At 32.7% G+C, this 19,497-nt stretch overlaps 1 non-coding gene across 1 annotated transcript; it reads right to left on the bottom strand.

Annotated features, from left to right (window-relative positions):
• Positions 1-16,424: 16,424 nt before the first annotated feature.
• TRNAR-ACG (transfer RNA arginine (anticodon ACG)) lies at positions 16,425-16,497 on the bottom strand. Its single transcript has one exon. It is a non-coding gene; the product is annotated as a tRNA-Arg (tRNA).
• Between the last annotated feature and the right edge of the window lie 3,000 nt (positions 16,498-19,497).

The raw sequence follows: 19,497 nt of genomic DNA, 5'->3' as shown, positions 1-19,497 counted from the left end.
GATATAGCCAGGTTAATATTAAAATGTTAATAAAAATAAAATGATGTCCCTGTATATGCATGAGTTTGTGCAAGGGACTGATGATGTCCATTCGTGTAGTCTACATATCATGAAGTGGAAAGTTCAAGACAACAGAGAGGGTTTGGAATTGAATGCATTATTGTTATAGACTACGGATGACGTGAATATGTTAGGAGAAAATCCACAAACGATTAGGGAAAACACGGAAATTTTACTTGAAGCAAGTAAAGAGATAGGTTTGGAAGTAAATCCCGAAAAGACAAAATATATGATTATGTCTCGTGACCAGAATATTGTACGAAATGGAAATATAAAAATTGGACATTTATCTTTTGAAGAGGTGGAGAAGTTCAAATATCTTGGAGCAACAGTAACAAATATAAATGTCACTCGGGAGGAAATTAAACGCAGAATAAATATGGGAAATGCGTGTTATTATTCGGCTGAGAAGCTTTTATCATCCAGTCTGCTGTCAAAAAATCTGAAAGTTAGAATTTATAAAACAGTTATATTACCGGTTGTTCTTTATGGTTGTGAAACTTGGACTCTCACTTTGAGAGAGGAACAAAGATTAAGGGTATTTGAGAATAAGATTCTTAGGAAAATATTTGGGGCTAATAGGTATGAAGTTACAGGAGAATGGAGAAAGTTACAAAACGCAAAACTGCACGCATTGTATTCTTCACCTGACATAATTAGGAACATTAAATCCAGACGTTTGAGATGGGCTGGGCATGTAGCACATGGGCGAATCCAGAAATGCATATCGAGTGTTAGTTGGGAGGTCGGAGGGAAAAATACCTTTAGGGAGGCCGAGACGTAGATGGGAGGATAATATTAAAATAGATTTGAGGGAGGTGGGATATGATGATAAAGACTGGATTAATCTTGCTCAGGATAGGGACCGATGGCGAGCTTATGTGAGGGCGGCAATGAACCTCCGGGTTCCTTAAAAGCCAGTAAGTAGGTAAGAAAGTAGCTTAAGTATGACCTGTATGTATGAATGCAAATGTCGAAATATTATGTTGCCTTTCTAAAAGACCAATATAACATATTGCGTACCTCTGTAAGATCAATTTGTCTTTAGAGTTCTACAAAAACGGATATAGAAAAAATTATAATAGTTATTTATGTAACAAGTTGTGAAATGCGAGTATTTTACGCACGAGACACGAAGAATGTCCAGCGAGGCGAATACGTCGAGTGTGTAATACGCACTTTTAGAGTGCGTTGCATACAATAATTTAGAGACAACCGTTTTTATATATTTACTTTTGTGCGAGATCGTGCGTATTTGCTTGGTTTCCGCACACAACTAATCCGCGGAAAGTCTAAAACTCCACATTCAGTATTCCCAACCTAACACACATAACAATTTCCCTATTCTTACCGCTTAAGTGACATATTGATTTTACTACTTTAGGGTTTTAACATATTATTTTTAGATACGTTCAATATAGTAATAATTATAAATTGGAAACTTACCACTGCAATTTCACCTAAATTGCACTGTTAATTATTGTTTTTAAATATTTGCAAAAATTAAGTAAACTCTACAACTCCACTGAAGTTACTGCATTCGTGATGCAAGTTTCATTAAGGAAGCCGTGAAAAAATCAACAAGATTCCAGACTCATCATAGACTGGGGGGGGGGGAAAAGACAGACGTATATCACGGCCTGCTGGAGTATAGTAAACACAGAAAACATTTTAAAGCAACAATGTTGAAGATAGATATTTTTGTTTTGCAAATTTGCCGTCATTGAACAGAAACCAAGATGGAAATTTCATTGCAAGTTATTAGAAATTCCTCTTTCAGGTATGTAATAAACGATCTTCGCACAAAATAATGTACGATACACGAGCGGTATGTTTTCTTTCAATTCTCGGAAATTAAAAAAGCTCAACTACGTTTCGCTTTTTCAAACTTTTCCTCTACACATGAAAACTTCAACATACCGCTCTTGCAACACATTACTGTAGTAGAGAGGGTCACTTTTAAGCACATGTGCATAAAGGAATGTCGTTTCGAAACTAAAATGAGGATCAAAAAGTGACTATTTTAGTTTGGCTGTCTGATAAAGAAACAAAGTATGCGTCTTGAATGAGACTGACATTGGCCACTATCGATATTATTATGGTGATTATGACAATAATAATGAAGATGACGATGGTGATTATGCTGCTTATGATGATGAAAGTATTTCAATAACAAAGAAACTGAAAGTGAGGTCACCACACGTGTGCTGTTTCTCCCAGAGGGTGTGTCCGTCCAAATCGGCAGCTCAGGTGGAGCAAATTGAAGCGACAAGAGGCCTGGCCATTCACCCACAGACAATACGTTAGGTCAAGGATTGAAACGGAACCTCGCAAATAGATAGAGAATATTCACTAGAGGTGGGGAAAAAATAAAGTAACGGTTATTTTGGAATAGTTCCTTGCTTGAAACTGTTCCAAAACGTAACAGCACCTTGGAATACTACGTTCCAAAATAACGCTAGTACGAAATACTTGCCGTTACAAAATACTCGTTTCACTTTGGAACTATATTATGACAACGCCTTTCCACAGAACGGAACATGTTTGTCACTATTAAAAGTAGTGGCGCAAATTTTTAGAAAACACTGGGTGTGCTCAAACATTTGAGGTATAAGTTAAATAAATGTCGTAAGTATAATGATAACACGATAAATAATTGGGTGGGCTCGGATTCCACGAGCGCCACTGTTTGAAAGCAGAATTGGGAATCCTTTCGTCGTACTGAAAGAAATGTTGGAATCTAAAGTGAAAGATAAATAGTAAAGATATGAAGAGCCTTTTTAAAAATGTACACATTATCTTGAAACTAATGTTACTGAATATAGAATTCTATCAAACAATTATTAACATAATGCCTGTATTAGAGTATAGTAACTAAATTGTGAATTTTATCAAGGGAGGTGGAAATATATAGGTTATGTTTTATTTACAAATATTTTACAATTTTAGTTTTATTACCGATTCCTGAAATTAAACTAAATTCTGTTGAAACGTGATTATTGTCGAAGTATTTTATTTATAAAAATACAACGGTAAATTTTCATATTTCATTACAATGAGATTATTACTCTTCATGACGGTACTGTTATTTCGGAACTGTTATTTGGAACCTAGTATTTTCAAGTAACTGGAACAGTTGGAACCGTTACGAGAAAACAACTTTTCCCATCTCTAATATTCACTATCCTGTACAAGTCATTATTTTAATAGCAATTACATCTTAATAGCTGTTTCCGGGAAAGAGCTGCTGTGAATTTAAGTGTACAAGAAAGTACTAGCAGGTTTTAAAATACTTCTACAGCTTTTAAACAATATTACAGCTAACGAAATATTTGTCATTGTTTCTCATGCACCACTTCCTTACAAACTCATTTATTACTCATGTACACACTTATTTTAATTTTATAAGTTTTTTCTTCTTATTTTTCTTCAAAGAATTCCATACTCATGGCGTTTACCTGAAAGATATAGGCCACATATCTGGACATTTTTTGACTTCACCCTACTCGGATATGCAATAAGACTGACATTACGCGAATCAGAACAGAGCTGTCACTCACATAACTTATCATAGGACAGCATATTGACAATGGACAGGTGTTTACGTATTCGGAACCATGACCATGACTTCTACGTAGGATTGAAACTGCATGCCTTATTAATTGAATTGTTGATTTATATATTTTTTTTATTTACCAATTTACTTACTTAGTTATTTATTTTATTTATTTACTTATTTACTTACTCAGTTACTTATTTAGTTACTTACACACTTACATACTTATTTACTTAGTTACTTATTTTATTCATGTATTTATTTACTTACTCAGTTACTTATTAGTTACTTACATACTTATGTATTTGCTTATTTATTTATTTACTTAGTTACTCATTTTATTTATTTACTTACTCACTCAGTTACTTATTAGTTACTTACACACTTACATATTTATTTACTTAGTTACTTATTTCATTTATTTACTTACTCAGTTACTTATTAGTTACTTACTCAGTTACTTATTCGTTACTTACACTCTTACATACTTATTTATACTTAGTTACTCATTTTATTTATTTACTTACTCACTCAGTTACTTATTAGTTACTTACACACATGTTTATTTACTTTGTTACTTCATTTATTTACTTAGCTACTTATTTCATTTATTTACTTACTCAGTTACTTATTTAGTTACTTAACACATACTTATTTATTTACTTAGTTACTTATTTTATTCATATACTTATTTACTTACTCAGTTACTTATTAGTTACTTACATACTTATATATTTGCTTATTTATTTACTTAGTTATTCATTTTATTTATTTACTTACTTATTTACTTACTTATTTAGTTACACATTTATTTACTTAGTTACTTATTTTATTTATTTACTTACTTACTCAATTACTTATTAGTTACTTACACACTTACATACTTATTCGCTTACTTAGTTACTTAGTGATTTATTTATTTATTTATTTATTTATTCAGTTACTTATTAGTTACTTATATACTTATGTATTTGCTTATTTATTTACTTAGTTACTCATTTTATTTATTTACTTACTCACTCAGTTACTTATTAGTTACTTACACACTTACATATTTATTTACTTAGTTACTTATTTCGTTTATTTACTTACTCAGTTACTTATTCGTTACTTACACTCTTACATACTTATTTATACTTAGTTACTCATTTTATTTATTTACTTACTCACTCAGTTACTTATTAGTTACTTACACACTTACATATTTATTTATACTTAGTCATTTTATTTATTTACTTACTCAGTTACTTATTAGTTACTTACACACTTACATATTTATTTATTTATTCATTCATTCATTCATTCATTCATTCATTCATTCATTCATTCATTCATTCATTCATTTATTTATTTATTTATTTGTTTGTTTATTTATTTATTTATTTATTTATTTATTTATTTATTTATTTATTTATTTATTTATTTATTTATTGTCGTCAGCATCTCGGAGCACAATACCACATCACACATTGGACAGTTTTTGGTGTCGCGTTCGGTGCCCGTGGCACGACTCCTCTAGAAACTTTAAATCAACTTAAACAATTTAAATTTTCTGATGCAACGATTGATGCCACAGGATCTCATGTGTTAAAATCATCCTTAACTGTAATTAGTAATAATTTATATTCAAGAAACTTTTATTTTAAATGATTTCCTGTTTTCTCATTATTTATCTCATAATATATATATATTTTTTTTCAAATTATTGTTCTCTTTTTATTTTGTCACATACATGTACATAGACTAATTGTTTTTAATCATTGTTCATTGTGAATGGATTAGTAAGCCGATGTATGAACCCTTTTTTATTTATTTATTTCTGTATTCATTTATGCATTCATTTATTTACTTGTATGTTTATTCACTTATTTATGTATGTATGTATGTATGTATGTATGTATGCATGGATGTATTCATTCATTCATTTATTCATTCATTCATTCATTCATTCATTCATTCATTCATTTACAGCTAGGAAATTATGTTTCTGGATTTTCACTCTATACACAACGGAAAACCGATATCGAGGCAAAACATGAAACAAAATATCTTTCACAACAGGAGTAATTAAAATTCCTGGTTAATAAGCTAATAATATACAGGGACATCATTTTATTTTTACTAACATTTTTAATATTAACTTGCCTATACCTCTGGATCAACGCCGTTTGCTATTCCCTTCCACAACTGGAGTTCGATGATACTGACGTAATATACAAACAAATGACTTTACTAGGTATAGGAGGGAAGAAAAGTAGTTCATCCATTTATGTAAACTAGGAAATATTGCGCTTTTGAGTTTCATAATTTTCATTAGGTTTTTGTTTATTCAAAATACAGTACAGTATTAACAATGAGTGTTTTTACTCACGAACTGAGCTGTCCATGTGGACGTATTCATTATGCAGTGTATATTATACTGTCTACAACACATTAGCGTACATTATAGAGAATGAAGTTAAATAGAAATATAATCATAATATGGATATTAAACACATTTCGATACAGGCTTCAGTTCTAATGTGAATATTATCGCACTATAGACTATTGTACTTAATTCCAATTACCAGTTCTTCGTACTAGTAACTCATGTTGAAATAATTCTGTGCCTACTCTATAAAAGAGTACCTTATGTACTGTAAATTCAATCTTCACTTCTGCCCGAAAAGATAAAATTACTCAGACATACTATCTACTGTCCGTCCAAGTGGTTATGTCATAGGATCGTAGAAAGGAGGGAAATCACGTGACAGTTAATTACTTAACGAGGCCCTTTTATTTAAGTTATTTTAAACAGTTGTATAATACTACGTAGACGTCCAATTCCTAACAGAAATTAATGTTCTCAGAAAAGAGCTAAGAAGCCCAGCCACTAGCTGGCGAATAAAAGCTGGTGGGGGAAACCGGGATACGACGTAGGCAAACGGACGACAGTACCTGTGCGAAAATGATTCAATATTGAAAGCTCTTTCGTCACTGGAAAATGCGAACATATTTTTGGAACGTACTGTGGCTACTATGACCGTATATGCGGTCTTGGATCTGTGTGGAAGACGGTTGAAGGGGTGGGAGTGAAGTACATTCAAAAACTCAGGTACAATAAAAATTGAAGTAAAAATAAAATGATGTCCCTGTAGAATCCTCGGCCCTTCATTTTAACTTAAGCATCCAGGGGTGTGTAGCATTCTTAATCAGTCGGAAGCAATACAGATCGAGTTGGAGGTGAGTCATTCTGGGAACAGAACGGTATCCAGCCGAGATGAAAGTGAATTATGCCACGCCTTCCTTTCTAAGAGGGCCTTGAGTGTAGTGTAACGGTACCGCCGCACACGAAGCGGGCCTTGAAAATCACGCGCGTCGAGCATACGAGGAAGATTACAGACTTTGTATGATTTGCAGGCTCTCCCCTTTCTTCAATAACTTCGTACATTATCTTAGTGATTATAAAGGAAAAACAAAAGAAAAAACAATACAACTAGAGACTCAAGGAGGAAGAAATGCAGGTGGACAGAAGATGCGAGTGGGAAAGAAGGTGATGAAGACGAAAGTAAAGAGAAGTTGAAAAGGATAAATAAAAGGAAAGCGAAGAAATTGAAAGAAGGAAGAGGTAAATACAAAAACAAGGAAGAGGAAACAAGCAAAAAGAAAATGAGAAAACTCGACTTAGAAGGAAAAGGAGACATTCAACACCTGAAGTTAAAACAAGGCGGAGGTATTTGAGAGACAGAAAGAAGCTGAAACTGGACTGACATGAAGTTGCTTAAGAGGTGACATGATGATGGAATCTTCTAGGCTCTGAAAGTTTGTGGCTCATTTCCTGTAAATAGTAATTTCAGAATATTTAATTCTTTCATACATGATATCTCTGTCAAATATGGTGATACCAAGAAGATATTGGTGTCATTTTGAAGCCTGAAATGTCCCCCAGTGCCTGACAATGAGTAAAATAACATTAATATAGTTAATAATTATCTATGGATTTTTTACATGATTTATGCAACATAAAATATTATTGTAAGTTACATATATGGTAATATTTAATTAATGTAAATAAAAATAAAAAATAACTCTATGTCAGGCACTAAAGAATAGTTTTTAGCTATAAAACAGTGAAAAAACTGTGGCTCTATCTTAAAAACTGCATGAGCTATCATGTTTCAAGTTGCATGTCAAAATTATAAACAAAATAATTTTTAAAAACAATTTAGACATAATTTCAAGGGATGTGTTCACTTCATTCTCTTTCTGGCACCATTCTCAATTGTATAAAAATTTTACAGAGCAAAATTATACAAAACAAAATTTTTTGTATGTAAAGGTGTACATATAGGCTACCTTAATTTTTAAACATTGGCCCACAAACTGTTATGTGTAACACAACATGGAGTTATTGTAAGTGTAGGTTGTTTACTTGATTTTTATCTGATTATTTTAACTAATTACATGTACGATACTTTGACTTACAACCACACGTAAGTTTTAAAATCAGCATGCATGGTTTGTAATTGCGTATATGTGTTCACTCATTGTACTGCTTGCACCTATGTTCAATTTTGATTTGTCTGCTTTATTGTGTCACCTGAAGATGACTTTTGTACAAGTCGAAAATATTCGTGAAACATAATATAATGTGATTTATGAAATATATAATCAATGTGATGTAACAGAATTTATTCTGTACTTACACTTAGACAAGTTGCTGACTGAAAAATATACAACCATTTTATATTACTCCTCCAGGAAAATAAAATGGGAAATGATAATAATACGTAAGACAAAACAAAACCACAAAAAAACAGAAGAATACAACACAAACATAAGAACACAAAAAATACATCACACTAACATACGAAAATAAAAACACATAAAATTGCAACCTCATTCAAGAAATTAAATTACAACATCGCATATAGAACAAATAACACTCTACAAAAACATCTCAACACACAAACAAACAAATACAACCACACAGGCGTATACAAACTCAAATGTAACACCTGCAACAACTTCTACATAGGACGGACAGGCAGATCATTTCAAACACGTTACAAAGAACACATCACAGCCATAACAAAATTACAAAACACCTCCACATATGCAGAACACATCAAAAATGCCAACCACACCTACAGAGACATCAACACAGACATGGAAATACTGCACATCCAGAAACTCAACACACTAGAACAATATGAAATATACAGACACACGAAAACACACCCCAACGATATTCTCAACACGCAACTCAATTTCAAAACACATACACTTTTTGACTCTACACTACGAACGCACCCACACAGGAAACAAGAGGCGCCAAGACCAACAACGACCAGTTCCGAAGATGACCGAAAATAGGTCGAACATGTTAACAAGGTACGTTAAAATTTAACACAAGAAAGTTCTTGTCATACATATTCCGAAGATAATAAGAAAGTAACAGACAAAAAGAATAAAAATAATAAAAAGAAGAGAAACATGAAAAGGAGAATAGAAAAAAAAGAGAAGTAAAGGAAGAGTACCATAAAGAGAGAAAGAAAGAAAGAAAAAGAGGGAAAAGGAAGGGGAGAATAATGTAAAACAGTAGCAAAGAAGAATAAGAGAAAGAGAGAGGAAGAAACGGCCAAGCAAATAAGAAGAGGAAAGTAAGGAATTCAAGCACAACTAGCCTACTAGATGACATATTGTGTTATCGTGGTCGTCATACACAAAGATACCGAATGAACCAACCGAAGACATCTGTAACATTATACAGTATGAACACATCTGCGGGCGGAGATAAAATTGCATTTCTCTAGCTGAGAATGGAACTCGTGTTCTGCCGCCGACTAGAGCGGCCTAGTATCTAGGCTGAATAAACAAGCAGGTTGGTACTGGCAGTGTCTAATTTAAATCACATTGTCTTGAAACCTGCGTGGACCGTCCTAGTTTGACCCACTTCTGAGACCGCACTGCAGCGCCACGTGCTGCGGAGTGATGAAAGTTAGCTGTTTACTGTCAACTGAGTATCACACAGTTCTTGTACAATACGTAGGCGCCGAGGAAAAAAAAAACATTTTGTGGTATGAGTCTTATTGAATCATAACTCACAATATCCAAAAATTATTTATTCTTTAATAATAAAATTCATAAACTTACATAAAATAAACGATTTTACTTAAAATAGTCAATAATAATTAGAATTATAATAGATGGCACATTTAAAATAATTACTGCCTAACAGTAATTAGTGAGATGCACGTTTTTGGATACTGGAGTTAAGATTCTAGAGGACTCGTATAACATTTTTATTTATTTGAAAGTCCTGCTAAAATGGTTAATGTTTTCTTAAACTTTTACGTCATTATAAATTCAAAATTTTATTTACGATTCTATACAGGGTGTAACAGGATCTTACTGACAAACTTTGAGGAAATATAGGTCACACAGAGAGGATCACCTTTCCACTGTATCATTAGACTTACGCTGTAAATAACGATCGCAATGGTTAGAGTTTAAGATCGATATTAGAATTATAATAGATGGCACATTTAAAATAATTATTGCCAAACATTAATTTGTGAGATGTATGTTTTTGCTTCATTGTCAAAAAAGTGTTTGGATATTGGAGTTATGATTCTAGAGAAGTCATATAACATTTTTATTTATTTGAAAGTCCTGCTAAAATGGTTAATGTTTTCTTAAACTTTTATGTCATCATAAATTCAAAATTTTATTTACGATTCTATACAGGGTGTAACAGGATCTTACTGACAAACTTTGAGGAATTATAGGTCACACAGAGAAAATCACCTTTCCACTGTATCATTAGACTTACGCTGTAAATAACGATCGCAATGGTTAGAGTTTAAGATCGATATTAACAGGGAATTCTAGCGGAAAATCTTAGAAACAAAATAACTTATTTTTTACCGAAAATTTCGTTGTTTGTTGGCGTAGCCCTAAGGTCTAAATGGATAATAATTTAAATAAATAAATAAATGGAATGAATGAACACATTTAATAAATAAGTTAACTAAATAAAATAAATAAATAAATAAATAAATAAATAAATAAATAAATAAATAAATAAATAAATAAATAAAAAGAAAAATAAATAAATAAAAAGAAAAACAAATAAATAAAAAGAAAAACAAATAAATAAGTAACCAGGCAGGCAGGCAGGCAGGCAGGCAGGCAGGCAGGCAGGCAGCCAGACAGGCAGACAGACAGACAGACAGACAGACAGACAGACAGACAGACAGACAGACAGACAGACAGACAGACAGACAGACAGACAGACAGACAGACAGACAGACAGATAGATAGATAGATAGATAGATAGATAGATAGATAGATAGATAGATAGATAGATAGATAGATAGATAGATAGATAGATAGATAGATAGATAGATGAAGCAAAACCTGAGTCCTACTGAGGGGATTCTTACTATTTCTAGGCATATAGGCCTATAACATAACTTATTCAACGGTAAAAATAGGAAAAGATGTTTCCTGTTTCGCTAATACGTTTTGGTATGCCCAAGTTGTAGAGTGGAATTTGAGGTATTCAGGGAAAGTGATTTCACAAGTTAGCCTCGGGATAGAGGTCAAAGAATACCGGAAAATATGACGAACAAGAATGCTTCGTAACGTTGAGTAACCTTGCACCAGTGAGCCGCAAACATCGTTCATGAAACCGGATTAAGTACATAACGAAGCCATGTCGAAAGTGGACAGAGTCTACACTGATGTGAACCAAAAGGAGAGAAAGCACATGCGGATCGGTTCTATAATACAAACGGAATTCGAACCAAGTTTAGGAAAGTATAGGCTATAGTCCGGGTCCGCTTACTTCATACCCTAAGGGTGAAACCTAACCATTTTTCCCCCATTACTACATATGCTAGTGGATTGTAGTGATTTTCTTGTTTGCAGGTTGAATTTTCTTTTGCCAACTTCGTTTCGAATTTCGATACTGACAAATACTACAAATGGTAGTGATTTTGTAACTGGTATGTTGGCAGCTGGGACATATATCGACAACATTTGTCGGTACTGGAGTTCCATGAAAATGAAATTGTACTAGAGTTCTGAGCCGGTTACTGGAAGCTAGTGAAATTTTAACATGCTAATAATTAATTAATATCAGTATTAATATTAATACATAATAGTTATTTCATGTGTTGCGTTGTGGTTATAATTCAAGAATATGAGGTAAGTTTTCGGAGTTAGTACTAATAATTTCATGTGGTCAAACAAAATACATTTTTAGGTTAGGTCTCGTGAGTCAATTGTTAGTCAAACCAATGAATTTCGCATTGCCAGACAAAATACTTGACATGTTGATCCCCTTCTCGTATAGTTTGCCTTCGAAAATGTTACAAATTATTGAATTACTTAGAATAACCTTCCAACATAAAATAAGGTAAATAAATAAGTCATTTAGTACTAAGGATCGTGTGATATCTGGTAACAGTTGGCAACACTGACAAGACGGCAATATTTTCTGTTTAGGAACTATTCTTATGTGACCCTCACTATAGTGTCCGACAAAGATTTATAATAGGTTCGTTCCAACAACAGTCAGGAACCGTCCGTAACCATCGTGAGCCTGCGCAGTACAGAAAAAGCGTTCCAACACAACCCGAACCAGTCCTGAACCGGAAACATGTACTGCAGTCGGGCGTTCCAACAAGCTTTTGACACGGGTTCGGAACGGTCAGAAATAGTCCGCGGATTGAGGCATGTACGGAAGAGTACACGAGACGCGCATGCGCATAAGCTCACCAACGTCTCCTGGATACTGAAGAAAGACATGGTCGATGTTCACATCATTGAGGTTAAAGATGAAAAGTGACAGTGCAGACGAATAATAAAACTAGAGATTTAATTTAAATCTTCGCCAAAAAGAAAGGGAATGGAAATTATTTGGGTATTGAAATAGTTAATAACAATTTCAACATGCAGCTTTGATTAAAAGTATAATAAATAACGTACATACATTAATAATTAAGAAAAGAACTATTTTTAGATGAGAGTCCCCCAGTACACATTGAATTAGCGGAATTCTTGCCTTCCATATTTTTTGTCATCTTTTTATGTATGTATGTATTTATTTACACTGCAAGTGGGCAAGCACCCGGTGGCAGCGGTATATACAATATTAACAATACACAATAAAATGATAAGCAATACACAATAAAATTTACAATACATATTAATACAATTTACAACACATATACAATTTTATACACAATATAATAAGAATACACAATACAATTTAACACAATAATAATAAAACATAAAATAAAACACCTAATTTTACAATACAACCTACACAATTATAGAAAATGATCGAAATTATATTTTCTGCAATTAGGATTAGCTGCGAAACGATAATAATAATAATAATAATAATAATAATAATAATAATAATAATAATAATAATAATAATAATAAGCATCCCGTTCTTAGCAAAGATGATCACAGTTATAGCATCTCTGGATTTAATACACAACGATCCGCGAAAGCGTTCCATCAGCGTCCAGTCCAGTTTCAATCCTATAGCAGATGCTCAACTAGCGCATGCGCATAAGATGGTACAGGAACCGTACATGAACTGATCCATGAACCGCTTGTTGGAACGAACCTAATGTAAACAGGCCTGTCACCGGAAAATCCAGATCTGAAGACAACTTGGTTTGCTAACCAAAATATTGATCTAAGACTTTTTGACGAAGACACTTCTATTTTATAGTAGGCCTAAGACATTATTTTAGTCCACCGCTGTGGAGTAACGGTTAGCGTGCCTGACCATGCAACGAGCGGGACCAGTCCGAATCCTGGTTGGGGCAAGTTACTTGATTGAGGATTTTTCCGAGGTTTTCCCTCAACTCATTAAGAGCAAATGCTGGGTAACTTTTTCGGCGCTGGACGCTGAACTCATTTCGCCGGCAATATCATCTTCATCTCACTCAGACGCTAGAGAACCAGAGCAGTTGGTAAAGTGTCGTAAAATAAACAATTAAAAAAGGCATTATTTTTCCAGCTCTTGTTCAACCATAATTCGTTCTATAATATGACCTTTATGTTCTATTATAGCAAAGTGCGTTACCCCATATGTAAGACTACTATAGGCCTACCCTTCTTCTTTAGCCCATTACAATATTTTGCTGTTCTGTGGATAAGCAATCGATTATTAAAATTTCAGAATTTTTATAAAATTTTGTGTTAACGAATATTCATATTATCCTTATGAGTTTCTATGACCGCTATAGTCTATACTTAGTCATTTTTTTTTACTCTTTTAGGCCTAAATGTAGTTTTGCTAGTGACTATTTTATAATAAATTTTTTGTTGTTAAAATTAATGTTTTCCTTTAAATATGTATAAATGAAAGAAAACTACATTCAAATGAATTCTTAGATATTAATTTTCATTGTGGGTAAGAAATTACATTTCATTAGCTTACTATTACGCCTATTTTGTGTGAAATTAATTTAAAATACAGTGTGTACATTTTATCTTTCCACGCTAATGGAAGTAGAGTGGAAACGGAAGTGCATAGCGCAGTTGCCCACACGCGACCCGCTGAGCGCTCGGTTATAAGTCTAAACACGTGGGATAAACCGTAGAAAGGACAATTTTTACTATTTGAAATTGTTAAAGTGCTAAAACATGCTTATATTTTCAAAGATGATGTTGAAAGAGTTTTCCATTTGCTATGATGCAAGTATTATAGCGTCTAAAGTCATTTTGATGTTTTAATTTTGTTTTTAATATTTGACATGATCTCCTTTAATGTTGTTTTGCATGATTTGTATTGTCATTACGTTATATTTCACTCTATTTATGTCATTTCCAAATGTGAAGTAAAGTTTTGTGATTGATTTTAGATGGATATCTGTTATATCTCGTACCTGAAGATGCCCTATCAGGGTGCAAACGTTAGTATTAAGAATAAATAAGACGTAAAATATAAGTGTTTTGTTTTATATATAATCAGTGCTCAAGCCATAAGACGGAATAAATAATTAATTATATTGATATATGTTATTACTTAGGTTACTTTTGACACTACATTTCAAATATAGTCTCCTGCCATGTCAACAATACGTTTGCCAAATTCTTAGTAGACGGCGGACTCAATCTGCAGCAGCATTTCTGGACCTCTCTCTCACTGATCAATCTAAAGCTCTTCGGATGTCAACTCTTGATTGAAAGCGAATGCCTCGCTTCCACCCAACTTGCAACAGTTCAGTATGGTAAGACTTTTCTCCCACAGGCTTCTTGTAATGCCTAAAGCACTGAGTTGCATGTTTTTCTCTTGCAACTTGGATTTTTATGAAGCACCTTTGTTCGTGCCATCAAGACTGTATTGTTTACTACAAATCAGAAACATCCACTGTATTTACAAAATATGACTACTTCGAGACTTCTAATAACCGCTGTTCTATTACGTAGTACAAGATTTCAATGGTCACCGCTAGGAGCACTGATTTACAGTATTGTTGCCGTTATTTATCGAATGCCCTAGTATGCCTAATAGATTTGAAATAACCAGGTTATAAAGCTGAAAAGTGTTAGATAAAATAAAAATAAAACGGCAATTTACAAGACGTGTGCTCTTTTAAACATCTACATCAAATGCAATATTATGATTTATGAAGGAAGGTTTTAAGAAAGTAGGTTACGAACTGCGCTAACGTCATTTGGAACATATCCAATTTTCATGGGCGCTAAACTTCTCATGCTTTCCCAATTCATTAGTAATAATAATAATTATTATTATTTATTTATTTATTTATTTATTTATTTATTTATTTATTTATTTATTTATTTATTTCGAATATTAAATGTGCAAAACAACAGCACAAAGCCAATTACAGTTTAGCACAAAATAAAAAACAAAACAAAACAGAACAAATGATTATGAGAATGAATGACAGAAAATGGCAGTGAGATGAAATACAATCAATCAACATTGATCATTCACCAAATGCAACAAAATAAATGGCAATATCTAACGAATAATAAAAGATATTAAATAACAAGTAAGGATATATCATGCATAAGTAAAATCAAATCAGATCTTGCAAATTAGCACTTTTAATACACCTGGCTATTGGAGAAAGGGATTTAAATAATTTAGTGAAGAAAATTCTTTGACCACGAAAACCTTTCACGGGAATTCTAAGCTAGGTGTTATGTATAATAGAATCACAATCAATGACACCATTAATAGCATTATTAAAGAAAGTGTAATCAATATCCTGACGTCTCGAATACAGACTGGTACATTTAAAATATTTACTAGATAGTTCATAATTTAAAGAAGAGGAGTTGGGTACGAATCTGAACGCACAAACAGAAATGAATTTTCTTTGGATATTTTCTAGTTTAGCTGAATCAGTAGAAGTAATAGAGTTCCACGCAACAGATGCATATTCTAATTTAGACCTTACTAAAGCATGTAATAATAATAATAATAATAATAATAATAATAATAATAATAATAATAATAATAATAATAATTTATTTATTTATATTTATATTTATTTAATGTGCTGTACAACAGCCAGTGGCCAATTACAGTTCAGCACAAATATAACAAAAACATAAAACAAAAATAATTATTACACATAATATAATTACAATTAATTACAATAATGAAGATGAATGGATAACTAAGAATACTATGAGACAATGATAATTGAGTAATAATAATAATAATAATAATAATAATTATTATTATTATTATTATTAATAATAATAATAAATTATAATATATAAATTAATATTAATTCATTTGCTGTTATAAAAACGACTTCGACCCTGCCAGGATTCGAACCTGGAATCTTCTGATCCGTAGTCAGACGCGTTATCCGTTGCGCCACAGGGCCCACGGACAACTGCTGCCTGAAAATACCAAGACTCTGTGCACGTTAATATGGGGTGGGAGAGAAAAAAAAACTAGTGTCTTGCTCAATTGCGCAACCAGTTTTACAAGACCAGATCGACTGATTTGCTGCTACAGATCTTGTCGCGTTAGCGAGCATCGCCCAGAATAATGTTGCGTAACAGCAAAAAGAAAAAGAGAAAAACTCACCCCGCAGCGCTGCTGTATTCATTTCATATCATCACAACGGAATATAGTCACTCTATTCAGAAACTCGTCATATTATTAATATTTCTTTTATAACTTGTGTGTAATGAATATGTATGTAAGATTATCATTTCCCTGACAATCTTTTACTGAAGGAGTTGTAATTAGTTTGGATGACTTATCAGCATATTAACGAATTATCAGAACAGTTGTAATGATCATAAGTTAACGTGCTTACATTTTTATTCGGAATTACCAATAAATTGTAGTACAATTAAAAATGCAGATGTATTTGTTTACAGATCGCCCGATGCGGTAAGCCGACGTATATGGGACGTCCCCTAGGTGGCGGATAGGGGAGGGGTCGGAGGACATTGTTCTTCCGGATAGGTTCAATGAACCCGCCAATCAACGATAGGTATGGTCCTCCAAATATGTCTGGGGGTTATGCGTTGGCTTGACAACGGCTTCGTTAAAAAAAGAAAAAAGAAAACGCTGTTCATAAAAGTTCACAAGGGATCTTGGAGATATTATTATTATTATTATTATTATTATTATTATTATTATTATTAATTTATTTATCTATTTATACTGGCAGAGTTAAGGCCATAGGGCCTTCTTCTCTTACACTCTACCAGGTCACAAAGTATACAAGCAGTTAAAATTTAACAAAAAGTTAAAGAACAGAATACTAACATATTACAAATAATAATAATAATAATAATAATAATAATAATAATAATAATAATAATAGTATAATTAAATCGACATTAAACAACATGAAAATAATACCATAATAGAAAAAAAAAGTAAAATGCATTAGAATACTGTAGTAGGTACCATTTAGTACAAATGGTTAATATGGGAAAACGTGAGGAAGAATATATCAAAATGGAATGTAATAAAATAATAATAAAAAAGAAAAGAAATACGAAAATTAAATAAAATTCACGATAAAAAGGCTATGATAATAAATTCATCGGCTGATAAAGAGAACAAAAAGGGGAAAGGAAGGAAAAAGAAATAAATATTATTATTAACTTATTATTATTATTATTATTATTATTATTATTATTATTACTACTATTATTCGAATCGACTTTACGTCTGATTAGATTAAATAAAAAGTTTTTGCCATAATGAGTTTCTTGTTACCGTAAACTGTAATCTCACGTGACCGAATACGGAAGTACAACAGCAGGCTTTGCCATAAAAATAGTTTTTGCCTAGTCATCTGTCATTGAATACGATAAAGACAAGGAAAATGGAAGAAACACATACATTTCGCATTTTGTATTCAATTTCGAATTTTATCGGGAATTAAAAACTACACTAATACACTTAACATGCTTTTAAACATAAAATTAGGCCTACTTATTTTGACAGCATTTGGCCACATTTCGCATTTATCGTGATTACGAAAATCTACCATCTCTAATAAAAGTTATACATGCTTATTCATGTCATATATTCAACCAAATACAGCAGGCCTACATTATGTGATAGGCTAAATTAAGCACATTGTTGAATTGTGAAGCTGTTTTGTTTCTAGCTTTGTACTCTAATTTTATCTCTATGAAGGAAATAGTTTGATTTTATATTTTACATTTCTACTTACTTTCGTAAATTTTTTAAGTGTCAGATTTGCGCCATACATTGATAGAATGATAGGTACAAGACGGATATTGATGCGTTACAAGAAATAAGATGGCGAAATTCGGAGAGGATTTTCAGGATGAAAAATTACAGTTCATTTTACAGTGTTCGGACAGATGGAACACATAGGAATGGTACAGGATTTGCAACACCCGATACATATCGGCGGCAACTTTTTTAAAGTTTGAAGCCATCAATGATAGATTGTGCTACATTAGAATAAAAGGCAAATTTTAAAATTATCACTGACATCCATTTATCCACCTATCTGTCTGTCCAACCACTCACCCATACACCCGCCCGCCAGACTGCACGTCTGTCTGTCTATCTGTCCATTTTGTGTTTTGTGTAAAACACTGTAATTAAATCAAGTGACCACATATGCATAGATAAACCTTCAAAGAAGAGTCCAAGTAGCCAACTCACTCTGTTAGTTTGTTGAAGAATGGCTCATGTAAACAACAGCGGTTGTGATTTCTTACTTTCACAGTGAGATGTACAAACACCAGACAGCTACTTTCATCTCGATATGAAAGTAGTGACCCTGGTAGAAACACCCTGACCTTTAGACATCCGTTACATCACACCACACAGAATGCACAAGATTTAATTCATTCTTGTACAGCTACGAGAATTTTAATTACATTATTAAGTTTATTACGTTTAATTTCTATTATTGTCATGGAAAGAACGAAACAAAAAAATTATGTGTAAGCACTTTCATTATTGATACTATAGAAGCAAAATAACCAAGACCATTCGTCCAGGAACCATCGCTTTATAGATTCGTCTTAGGCCTATATTACACTATCAAATTTCTGTGACAAGTTTGATAAAATATAGCCTATTTACTTACTTTCTTACAAATGGCTTTTAAGGAACCCGAAGGTTCATTGCCGCCCTCACATAAGCCCGCCATCGGTCCCTATCCTGTGCAAGATTAATCCAGTCTCTATCATCACACCCCACCTCCCTCAAATCCATTTTAATATTATCCTCCCATCTACGTCTCGGCCTCCCTAAAGGTCTTTTTCCCTCCGATCTCCCAACTAACACTCTATATGCATTTCTGGATTCGCCCATACGTGCTACATGCCCTGCCCATCTCAAACGTCTGGATTTTAAGTTCCTAATTATGTTA

This window comes from Periplaneta americana, chromosome 11 (genome assembly GCF_040183065.1).
Source record: "Periplaneta americana isolate PAMFEO1 chromosome 11, P.americana_PAMFEO1_priV1, whole genome shotgun sequence".
NCBI lineage: Eukaryota > Metazoa > Arthropoda > Insecta > Blattodea > Blattidae > Periplaneta > Periplaneta americana.
The sequence above is the reverse complement of the archived record's forward strand: the minus strand, read 5'-3'. Positions and strand labels throughout refer to the sequence as shown.